Source organism: Antechinus flavipes, chromosome 6, assembly GCF_016432865.1.
Source record: "Antechinus flavipes isolate AdamAnt ecotype Samford, QLD, Australia chromosome 6, AdamAnt_v2, whole genome shotgun sequence".
In the NCBI taxonomy this organism is placed as follows: Eukaryota; Metazoa; Chordata; class Mammalia; order Dasyuromorphia; family Dasyuridae; genus Antechinus; species Antechinus flavipes.
The window spans coordinates 85,174,653-85,187,956 of NC_067403.1; positions in this window are offsets into that span (position 1 = coordinate 85,174,653).

Consider the following 13,304-nt stretch of genomic DNA (forward strand, 5'->3'; position numbering starts at 1 on the left):
TTTAAAAGTAAACAAAGAGGAAATATCAAAAAAATAAAAGCAAAGAAAATGAGCAAAGAACTTCAAACATAGAAAACTACTATGGTGACAGAGTATGTGTTGACATCAAAGAAAAAGAAATTAAGAAGTGGGAAAACATCTGTACTGAAAAAGAAGAAAGGACAGGTATAATGGAAAAATCAGTCCACATGAAGAGGTACAAAAAATGATTACAATTCAGGGAAAGAATGGAAGCAGATGAGCACTATCTGAAGCTTAATTTCATCAGTTTTGGTTCTAAAAGGGAATGACTTAATCATTAAGTTGATTTTAGAAATTTATCTAAGCCTATAAAGAAGTAGGAGAAGAAAGAGGAAAAGAAAATGGAGAGATAGGATAGAAGGGAGAGCAGAAACACTAGGGGAAAAGGTAAGAGAAGAGGGAAAAGGTTGGAATTGGCTAAAAAAACACTAAAGACAGGGTGAAAAGAGAGAAGAAAATATGGTGGAAGGAAATATAGAGCTGGTACTCATAACTGTAAATGTGAATCAAAGAGTGAATTAAAAAACAGAATACTACAATATATTGTTTACAAGAAACATATTTGATACAGAGAGACACATATGTAGTTAAAGGTAAAAGGTGGAACAGAATTTATTATGTTTCCTCTGAAGTAAAAAAAAAAAAAAGCAGAGGTAGCAATTCTGATCTCAGAGAAAGCAAAAATAAAAAAAACAAATAGATTTTATTAAAAGAGATAACAAAGGAAAATACATCTCGATAAAGTGTACTGTAAAAAATGAAGTAGTAACAGTGCTAAATGTGTATGTACCAAGTGGTAGAGCAGCCAAATTACTAGAGTAGATTTTAATCAAATTAAAGGAAGAAATCAATATCAAAACTGTTCTATTGAAAGACTTGAACCTTCCTATCTTAAAATCAGACAAATCCAATGACAAAATAAACAAGAAGGAAACTAGGGGGGTTAATAGGATCCTAAATAACTTAGATATGATAGACCTCTGAAGAAAATTGGATAGGGACAAAAGGAAATACACCTTTTTTTTTCTACAGTATATGGCACCTACACAAAAATTCACTATGTATTAGGGCATAAAAACCTCACAGTTAAATGCAGAAAATAAGAAACATCAAATGCTTCCTTTTCAGACCACAATGCAATAAAAAATTATATTCAATAAAGGGCTAGGGAAAGATAGATTAAAAAATTAGAAATTAAATAAATTAATTTTAAACAACAAACCACAGAAACAATCGATAATTTCATTCAAGAGAATCACGATAATGAGACAACACCAAAACCTATAGGATACAGCCAAAGCAGTTCTTGGGGAAATTTTTGTATCTCTAAATAGCTATAGATAAATAAGACAAATAAATAGATAGATAAATATCTATAAATAAATAAAATAGAGAAAGAGGAAATCAATGAATTAGGCAAAAAGCTAAAAGAAAGAGCAAATTTAAAACTCCCCATTAAATACCAAATAAGAAATTCTGAAATTAAAAGATGAGATTAATACAATAGAAACTAAGAAAATTATTGAAAACAATGAGCAATATCTATCCAAAATCTGCAGCAAGCATTATTTGTAATAGAGAGAAGCTGGATACATCCCCAATAAGATCAGGGGTTAAGCAAGAATGCCCATTTTCACCACTTTTATTCAACCAAATTCTACTAGAAATGTTGGTTTTAGCAATAAGAAAATAAATGAAATTAAATGAATTAGAATAGACAATGAGGAAATAAATCACTCTTTGTAGATGATATGATGAGATATACTTAAAGAATCCTAGAAAAGGTCAAGAATATCAAGGGAATTAAAGGAAAAAATACAGAGGATGGTGGCTTAGTAGTAGGAAATCTAAAACTATATTATGAAACAGCAGTCATCAAAATCATTTGGTACTGGCTAAGAAATAGAGTGGTAAATCAGGGGAATCAATTAAACACACACAACACAATAATCAAGGCCTATAGTAATCTAATATTTAATAAATCCCCAATCTACAGCTTCAGAACTCACTGTTTGACAAAAAATGCTGGTAAAACTGGAAAACAATGTCAGAAACTCAGTATAGATACATCTCATACACCATACCAAAACATAGTCAAAATAGGTACACGATTTGGTCATATAAAATACTACCATAAACCAATTAGTAGAACAAGGGACAATTTATCCATTAGATCTTTTGAGAAGGGAGGGATTTATGACTAAAAAGAACTAGAGAGCATTCTGAAAGGTAAAATGGCCAACTTTGATTACATTAAATTAAAAAAGTTTTTGCATAAACAAAATCAAGAGAAACAATATTAAAGGGGAAGTACAAAACTGGGAAAAATCTTTATAGCCAGTATTTCTGATAAAGGTCTCATTTCTAAAATATATAACGAGATGTATCAAATTTTTAAAAATACAAGTCATTCCCTAATTGATAAATTATCAAAGGATATGAATGGACAATTTTCAGATGATGAAATTAAAGACATTTAGAGTGATATGAAAAAATACTCTAAATCACTAATGATTAGAGAAACACAAATTAAAACACCTCTGAGGTACCTCCTCACACCTTTCAGATTGGCTAAAATGATAGGAAAAGATAATAATAAATGTTGGAGGGGATGTGGAAAAACTGGGACAGTAATACCATATTGATCAAGTTGTGTAATTATCCAACCATCTTGGAGAGCAATCTAGAACTATGCCCAAAAGAATATAAAATTGTCCATATCCTTTGACCCAGTGGTGTTATTACTGAGTTTATATCCCATATATTCCTCTTTCTTCACTTCCCAGGGAGCCACACAAAGTAACAATAAATATTTTTAAAGAAAAAAGAAAAAAAAATAGATATTTTTAAAGAAAAAAATTCAATATTCCATTCTGGTGTCATCTCTACAGAGGCACTCATTTTATTTCATTTTGCCTCTTTTTATTTCATCTTGGCCTTTGCACTTCTCTACTTTTGGTTTCTCCCAGGTCGTACCAGCAATTTTATCTCTTAGACCTAGGAAGATGATCAACCAACACCCCGTTTGTTCCCCTTCCAATCCAAATGTTTCCTATCCATTTTCTCAGTTCATCGCTCATTTTCCCCCATTTTTTGAATAAAATTAAGAGAAGAAATCAGGGTCAAGTTTTTTATAGTTTCTTGAGTTTATGGATATAGAGTCCTTAGTCCTACTTCTATTAAGAGAAAAAGTTGTGATCTGGTAGTTAAAGGCTTAGAGACCTGACTTTGAATTCTTCTTTGGATAGTTATTAGTTTAGTAAATCACTTTAAACCTGCAAATCTCAGTTTCCTTATCTACAAAAATGGGGATAATAATAAGCATTTATATCACAAATATGTCATAAGTATAACATGAGAAGTTCTTGGCAAAAAAGTACTACATAAAAATTAGTTATAAAAATTCTACATACAATTGTGTACATAGAAATCTCTGCCTTTGTGGGTCATTATTAGCAACTAAATTTCAATAATAAGAGCTATTATTACAGGTAGCAATTATATATGGTAGCTAGGTGGTGTGGCAGTGGATAGAGCACCAGGCTTGGATGCAGGAAGATTTGAGTCCAAATTTCATCTCAGATACTTACTAGTTTGTGACTTGGGCAAATTGCTTTGTTTCTTTATCTATAAAAGGAGCTGGAGAAGAAAATGGCAAAATTCTCCAGGATCTTTGTCAAGAAAACCCAAATTGATTCACAATGAATCAGACACAAGTGAACAATAACAACAAATCAACTATTTTTTTTTAAGATTTGCAAAACATTTTACATACATTACCTCATTTGATTATCAAAGCAAACCTGTGAAGCAGATATGACTATAATCCCCATCTGACAGGTAAGGAAATTAAGTCTGAGAATGGTCAAATCATTTCTGCAGGGTCACACAGGTAAGTAATTGACTGAAGTAGGATTTGAACACTGGTCTCCCTACCTGAAGTCCAGCATTCTATCTATTACATCACATCACTATCTGATTTCCAAAAGTTCTCACTACTATGTCATTGTAAAGGTCTTGTAAAGTAATGGTGATATTCGTGGTGGTGTTGGTAGTTTGGGTGTTGGTATTGAGTCATTTCAATCATATCCAACTTTTCCCATTTAGAGTTTTCATGATCAAGATTATGGAGTAATTTATCATCTAACTCCCCTAGAAGACCAGGTACAAGACCCCAGCTCTTGCAGCGTTCATCATTTTGGACAAAGAGAGGTATCTCTATGAAAAAAGCTCCCCCAATACATGTTGGATGTTTTAAAAATAACTATTTAGTAACTATTTTCTTATCTCTTATGTCTCACCCCATCAGCTCCCATCCACTGCCTCTAGCCAATCTGTATAGTGAAATCCTGTTTTGTAAAGCCAAACTCAAGCCCCACCCTCTCCTTAAATTATTTCCTGGTCTCTGCAATTGAAAGTGGTCTCTGTTCATCTTGCTCCCAGCACTTTACCTGAAACACTCCCTCACAATCATCAAATTCTTTCTAAAAGATTTATGTGTCTTTCCCTCTCATACTACACCCTTCATAGTATATTACAAGCTCCCTGAGGGAGGAGTTTATGACACAGGTCTTTCTGCCCTCAGCACCATAGGTGCCTTGCATAGCATAGATGCTTAATATGTATTTATTTAATTGAATTCTAGTTACAATAGGATTAGGATTTAAAGTATTTTTCACAGATTGATGTTAGCAAAAAATGTATAAGCACCCACATTTTTACCAAAAGTTAAAAAAAAAGTTCTAGTATTGTCAAATACTAAATGGATTCTTGTGGCATCTTTAAAATAGTGTGAAGTCAATGTTATGCCACATTAGAAGATCTCCACTTCATGGATTTTTATCAGAAAACCAAAAAATTTCATTAATTTTTTAAAAAGGCTATCTTTACTTAAGTTAAAACAACAAAAGGAATAAATAGATGATTGAAAAATGAACACAATAGTAATATGAGAATTCTTATTTAACAAAGAAATCAACTCTTCTACAAATTTTGGATTCAGAAATATTTTATTTTTTTCCAAGTTATTAAAACAAACTTTTTTTTAAACTAATAAATAACTTTTTGTTTTTGACATATGTGGAGATGGGTTTCAACATTCACCCTTGCAGAACCTTGTGTTCCAGGTTTTTTCTCTTATCTTCCCCCCCCCCACCCCCCACTCCCTCCCTTGACAGCAAATAGTCCAATGTTTGGTAAATGCGCAATTCTGTCAAAAGCATTTTATAGAAAATTTTCTTTTAAACTAAACAATTGAAGCATCCATTGCATCACAGAACATTGGGTCATAACTTTGATTTTATCTTTGTTCCTGTTCCATTTAATAGCTCAGATTTGCTCCATTTCAGGTGACCAAAAGATTCTTGTAAGGGTGAGTATTTCATTCCATTTGGATAAATGGTGTCTCACCTTACATTTATAAGACTTAATCCTCATTTCCATGGAGTTAAAGATTCAATTATTAAGAAGCAGCTGGGAGGAAATCAGAATTTCAGTACATGTTTAAGTCATTAGTTTTGATTGTCTAAGGTTATTTATCATGTACGTGAAGAACTAACATTAGAACATATCCATGCATGAAACCAAATTCATGTACAAAAATGACTACTTTTTGTAGTATGTCCAGGTAATTTTGTAAAGTGACATGGGCAATCTTTGTAATGCTACATGGATGCTTTTATTGGTGCAATTTTCAGCAGTTTTCAATAAATGAAAATCATGCAAAATTTTTCTTTCGAATTGGGGCTATATTAAGACAATGGTGACATTGGGATTGTTTTTTATATTGTAAAAAATAGAATATTGCTGACAGGGCTGAAAGTAATATGCCATTTGAATTTTAAATGTGTAATAAATAAATATTTTATATATTTAAAAATACCTCTTTGTCCATAAGCATATTGTAAAATATAATACCTGGGTGTGCGAATTAAATGACAGCTTTCAAGTTGTGTTGTCAATGATGATCTTCAACTATGGATTTAAAATATAGGGGAATAAGACACTCTCTGGTTATTATTCCAGAACTTAAAATAATTTGGAAACTATTTCCTATAAGGACTTGCTAAAATATTCTTATGTAATATGGTCTAACTACTTTAAATTGCTAGAAACCACAGGAGCTGACAGGATAGAACAATTTGGCATTCAAATCGGAGAGATGCAACTTGGTTTTTGTTTGTTTTGTTTTAAAGCAAAGAATTCAATCAAGTTAAAGAGGTAATGAATTAAACAGGACTTTCAGTCAGTGGTGCTAGTTGTTTATAGTTCATGTTTATAGTAAGAAATATGGTTCTTAGGTTAACCTTTACAACCATACCCATATACAGAGATTTTTTCCCTATATCAAGTGTGAGGTGTGTAGTGGTATCTCAAAGTTGTCTTAATTTGCATTTCTCTGATCAATAATGATTTGGAACACTTTTTCATATGGATAGAAATAGTTTCAATTTCATTATCTAAAAATTGTCTGTTCATATCCTTTGACCATTTATCAACTGGAGAATAGCTTGATTTCTTATAAATTTGAGTCAATTCTCTATATATTTTGGAAATGAGGCTTTTATAAGAAACTTTAATGGTAAAGATGTTTTCCCAGTTTGTTGCTTCCTTTCTTATCTTGTCTGCATTAGTTTTGTTTGTACAAAAGCTTTGTAACTTAATATAATCAAAATTTTCTATTCTGTGATAAATAATGACCTCTAGTTCTTCTTTGGTCACAGATTCCTTTCTCCTTCACAAGACTGAGAGGTAAACTATCCTATGTTCTTCTAATTTATTTATAATCTCATTCTTTATGCCTAGGTTATGAACCCATTTTTACCTTATCTTGGTGTGCGGTGTTAAGTGTGGGTCAATTCCTAGTTTCTGCTATACTAATTTCCAATTTTCCCAGCAGTTTTGTCAAATAATGCATTCTTATCCCAAAATTGGGATCTTTGGGTTTGTCAAATACTAGATTGCTATAGTTATTGAATATTTTGTCTTATGAACTTAACCTATTCCACTGATCAAATAGTCAATTTCTTATATTCAATACCAAATAGTTTTGGTGACCACTGTTTTATAATATAGTTTTAGATCTGGTACAGCTAGGCCACCTTCATTTGATTTTTTTTTTTCATTAGTTCCCTTGAAAGTCTTGACCTTTTGTTCTTCCATATGAATTTTGTTGTTATTTTTTTTTACTTCAGTAAAATAGTTTCTTGGGAGTCTGATTGGCATCGTACTAAATAAATAAATTAGTTTAGGTAGTATTTCATCTTTATTATATTCACATGACCTATACAGGAGCCTTAATATTTTTCCAGTTGGTTAGATCTGACTTTATTTGTGTGGAAAGTGTTTTGTACTTTTGCTCATATAGGTCCTGACTTTCCTTTGGCAGATAGATTCCCAAATATTTTATATTATAGACATTTATTTTAAATGGAGTTTCTCTTTGTATCTTTTTGCTGTTTGGATTTTATTAGTGATGTATAAAAATGCTGATGATTTATATGGATTTATTTTGTATTTTGCAACTTTGCTAAAGTTGTGGATTATTTCTAATAGTTTTTTAGTAGAATTTCTGGCATTCTCTGAGTATACCATCATATCATGTGCAAAGAGTGATAATTTGATTTCATTACCTACTCTAATTCCGTTAATCTCTTTTTCATCTCTTATTGCTGAAGCTAGCATTTCTAACACAATATTGAATAGTAATGGTGATAGTGGGCAACCTTGTTTCACTCCTGCTCTTATTGGGAATAGTTCTAATTTTCTTTTTCTGTTTTCTTCTTACCTGGTTTAGGTGTCAGTACCATGTCTGTGTCATAAAATGAATTTGGTAGGATTCCTTCATTTCCTATTTTTTTCAAATAGTTTATATAACATTGGAGTTAAGTGTTCTTTAAATGTTTGGTAGAATTCACATCTAAATCCATCTGGTCCTGGGAATTTTTTTAGGGAGTTGATTAATAGCTTTTTCTATTTCTTTTTCTAAAATGGTACTGTTTAACCAACTTATTTCTTCCTCTGTTAATCTGGACATCCTATATTTTTGAAGATATTCTTCCATTTCATTTAAGTTATCAAATTTATTGGCATAAAGTTGGGCAAAGTAACTCCTAATTATCACTCTAATTTCTTCTTCTTTAGTGGAAAGTTCCCCCTCTCATTTTTAAGACTAACAATTTGATTTTCCTCTTTCCTTTTTCTAATCAAATTTACCAAGGGTTTATCTATTTTCTTGGTTTTTTCATAGAACCAACTCTTAGTTTTATTTATTAATTCAATGTTTTTTTTTTTGTTTCAATTTTATTAATCTCTCCTTTTATTTTTAGAATTTCAAATTTAGTATGTGATGGGGGAGTTAATTTGCTCTTTTTTGAAAAGGGCTAAAACTCTTGAGTTCATGCACTGAGATTCGGACAAGCAAGCACTTAAGGCTAATTACCAATTGGCCAATACTCTATTAACATTTGCTTGGAAAATGGCTTGGTGTGCTGGCTCAATTGCTTGGTGTATAGGGAGATTGGGAGGAGGGAAAAAGGGTACAGTAGGACAAGCGAGTGTGACTCCTGTTGGTAGAAGAAAAAGGAGATTCCTGTGTTCATACATTCTCTTCTGCCTTTGATAAAGAATAAAAATCAAGGACTTTTTGCTTATCCTGCTCCACCTGATTTTAAAATATCCAGGGTGCTAATACGGTCATCACACATTTTTTAGATTTTTTTTTTTTTAGTTGCAAGCCTAATTCATTGATTTTCTCTTTCTCTATTTTGTGCAAGTAGGCCTCTATCGATATAAAATTTCCCCTTATTACCATTTTGACTGCATCCCACAGCCAAATTTTGGTATAATGTCTGATTATTGTCATTCTCTTGGGTGAAATTATTAATTGTATTTATGATTTGCTGTTTCAACCATTCATTCTTTTTTAAAAACATTTATTCATGAAACTTTCATAAAAACAAAGAAAAATCTTTATGCATAAACAACGCAGAAAGAAGCATATTTATTTTTTTTATTATTATATAGACACAGACTGAAAAGTCACCATCAGTAGCATCATCTTCAAGGAGTGTGTGTGTGTGTGTGTGTGTGTGTGTGTGTGTGTGTGTGTATGTAAAAGCCTTCCATTTTAATTTTCAACAATGCTTAATATTCAGGAAATTGTTCTTTGTTGTCTCTTGTCCTGAGGTGCTAATGCCCTGAAAAACTTTATTGTTCAAATATTCAATTGTTTCCAATTCTTTGTGACCCTATGGACCATAACATGCCAGGCCTTTCTACTCTCCATTATCTCTTTTTTTTTTTTTTAAACCAATGGCATATATTTATTATCACCTATTACCATTGAACATTAAAATTATATCTAGTTATTTCAAATATACTACCATTGTCTTTTTTACCTGTTTACAATATGCTCTGAGAAGATCTATCAATATTTTTCTTCCTTTTTGATTTTCTTTTTTTCTTTTTAGTTGCAAGCCTAATTCATTGATTTTCTCTTTCTCTATTTTGTGCAAGTAGGCCTCTATCGATATAAAATTTCCCCTTATTACCATTTTGACTGCATCCCACAGCCAAATTTTGGTATAATGTCTGATTATTGTCATTCTCTTGGGTGAAATTATTAATTGTATCTATGATTTGCTGTTTCAACCATTCATTCTTTTTTAAAAACATTTATTCATGAAACTTTCATAAAAACAAAGAAAAATCTTTATGCATAAACAATGCAGAAAGAAGCATATTTATTTTTTTTATTATTATATAGACACAGACTGAAAAGTCACCATCAGTAACATCATCTTCAAGGAGTGTGTGTGTGTAAAAGCCTTCCATTTTAATTTTCAACAATGCTTAATATTCAGGAAATTGTTCTTTGTTGTCTCTTGTCCTGAGATGCTAATGCCCTGAAAAACTTTATTGTTCAAATATTCAATTGTTTCCAATTCTTTGTGACCCTATGGACCATAACATGCCAGGCCTTTCTACTCTCCATTATCTCTTTTTTTTTTTTTAGTTGCAAGCCTAATTCATTGATTTTCTCTTTCTCTATTTTGTGCAAGTAGGCCTCTATCGATATAAAATTTCCCCTTATTACCATTTTGGCTGCATCCCACAGCCAAATTTTGGTATAATGTCTGATTATTGTCATTCTCTTGGGTGAAATTATTAATTGTATCTATGATTTGCTGTTTCAACCATTCATTCTTTTTTAAAAACATTTATTCATGAAACTTTCATAAAAACAAAGAAAAATCTTTATGCATAAACAATGCAGAAAGAAGCATATTTATTTTTTTTATTATTATATAGATACAGACTGAAAAGTCACCATCAGTAACATCATCTTCAAGGAGTGTGTGTGTGTATGTGTATGTGTGTGTGTGTGTGTGTGTGTGTGTGTGTGTGTGTAAAAGCCTTCCATTTTAATTTTCAACAATGCTTAATATTCAGGAAATTGTTCTTTGTTGTCTCTTGTCCTGAGATGCTAATGCCCTGAAAAACTTTATTGTTCAAATATTCAATTGTTTCCAATTCTTTGTGACCCTATGGACCATAACATGCCAGGCCTTTCTACTCTCCATTATCTCTTTTTTTTTTTTTTTAGTTGCAAGCCTAATTCATTGATTTTCTCTTTCTCTATTTTGTGCAAGTAGGCCTCTATCGATATAAAATTTCCCCTTATTACCATTTTGACTGCATCCCACAGCCAAATTTTGGTATAATGTCTGATTATTGTCATTCTCTTGGGTGAAATTATTAATTGTATCTATGATTTGCTGTTTCAACCATTCATTCTTTTTTAAAAACATTTATTCATGAAACTTTCATAAAAACAAAGAAAAATCTTTATGCATAAACAATGCAGAAAGAAGCATATTTATTTTTTTTATTATTATATAGATACAGACTGAAAAGTCACCATCAGTAACATCATCTTCAAGGAGTGTGTGTGTGTAAAAGCCTTCCATTTTAATTTTCAACAATGCTTAATATTCAGGAAATTGTTCTTTGTTGTCTCTTGTCCTGAGATGCTAATGCCCTGAAAAACTTTATTGTTCAAATATTCAATTGTTTCCAATTCTTTGTGACCCTATGGACCATAACATGCCAGGCCTTTCTACTCTCCATTATCTCTTTTTTTTTTTTTTCTTATAGGAATTGTTTGTTTCTTTCTGGGTAGTTTTGTATGCCATTGAGGAAGTATTGGGGGATATGGTAGCTTGGCCAGGCAAGACATAGGGATTCCTTCCAAGAACTATATCATTTGAAAAAAAAAAAAGTTAGTTATGTATGGAGAGAAATTGAAACAGCCAGTTTGAACATACTCCCATATAACTATCAGATACTTAGAGAAAGGTTTCCAGCTCATTGGGTAGATCACTTATATAGAATTTGTTGAAGTATTTATGGATGAATTGGCAGCACAAACTCTTGGAGGAAAACCCGCATTAAGGATAAAACATGCAGTTCAACATATAATTAACATCTGTTATGCAGTTCATCAAATATCCACAAAGAACTTCTGGGTTGGAAATAATATAATTTAGAGGATATTGAGACAATATATGAAATGAGAGAGAGAGAAAAAAAGAAAGGAAGGAAGGAAGGAAGGAAGGAAGGAAGGAAGGAAGGAAGGAAGGAAGGAAGGAAGGAAGGAAGGAAGGAAGAAAGGAGAGAAGGAAGGAAGGAAGGAAGGAAGGAAGGAAGGGATTCCAAAAGCATTAGCAAGTCAAATCTTGTATCTTATTAGCTATCAAGAGAAAGGTTGAAACCTTACATCTGTAATGTTATCATTGTAGGCAGATCCTGGTAAGGTATTTTCTCAGAGTAATACAGATTGGTGGCTCCTCTGTATCTGATAATCTTAGAGAATTTCCTGGGGCATAGAGGAGTGATGTTCCTTTCCCAAAGTTATATTATTAGTATGTTAAAGAGGGGGCATGTGAATCCATTGTTTTTCCTGTTTTTTTTTTTTTTTTGACTTATTATATCGTGCTTCTCTTCTTTTCTTCCCTTTCTTTAATCCATTCCTTTTCCTTATCTAGATACACATACATATATGCATATATGTGTGCATATATATACATAACCTCTATATTTACATATATGCAACATACATACATACCTATACACACAAATACATTCATACATGTATATCCTGATGCATGAGACTTGAATTATTCAGCTTGGGGTCTTAACACTAAACTAACAAATGATGAATACATCTTTATTTCTTAATTAGCTGTTCATCACTTCTTATAGTTTATGTTGAGTCTGCCTAAGAAACAGATTTTTGGGGAGAGTTAAGATTGAAATTTCTAATTCCTTTCCCTAATATTTCCAGTTGGCCTTTGAGTTTGGTTACTTTTTACACGAGAAAGGCAGAGCCTTTGGTCCATTGCAGCTCCATTTAGAATCTGAAATTCCTGAGCAGAGAAGTCCCTGAAAAGGCACAATTCTGATCTGTCAGTTGGTGGTTTTCCTTACCTTCTTACCATTTGCATTTAGGAAAATACCAGCATTCTTTCTGAACATATTTGCAGCATAAATTGGATGTCATCTCCATAGACAGCTTTTCATCATGGCCCCCAAAAAGCACTGGTTGGATGAGTGCTGCCAGAGGTCAGATTGTGTTTCTCAGGAGTGTTTCCTTTGGAGGGGTTACAATCTGGGCCAGCCAAGGCTGTCAGCGACAGCAGACTCGCTGCTGCGAGTGCTTATGCAGTGCATATGCCAAAATTCTTGCTGAAGTTTTTGTTCAAATAATTTCCATATTTCTGGAAACTGGCATATAAATACTAACAATACAATCCAATCATTGTGAAAAGATGGTTCTCCATAAATAGACAGATTTGTTCATTTTGGTTAGAACTGTTCAAAGCAACTCATAAATCACTCAGTTCCAATTAGGCCTGACATTTACTTGTTTAAATTCAAAATGTGGAAAGATCTAAGTTCCTCCTTGTTCCTCCATGTTCACATCTTCCCCCTTTCCTTCTAACTGTATATAACTCTCCTTTGTGTATGCAGGCAGGTATGTATCTCCTAATTATCTTTTGGAATTACATAGTTAAGTTAAAATTTTCATGCATAATTTATCTTCTTTCAAATCAAAGAATTATTTCAAAACAGAAACAAAATGCATTCAAATAATATACCATTGCCTATTGCTGTGTGTATATTTTTAAAAGTCCAGACACACACACACAGTCATTTATCCTTTTCACCACGTGCTTCAAGTCTTAGGAAATAATTTTGTTGAAGGCTGGGGTGATTACCAT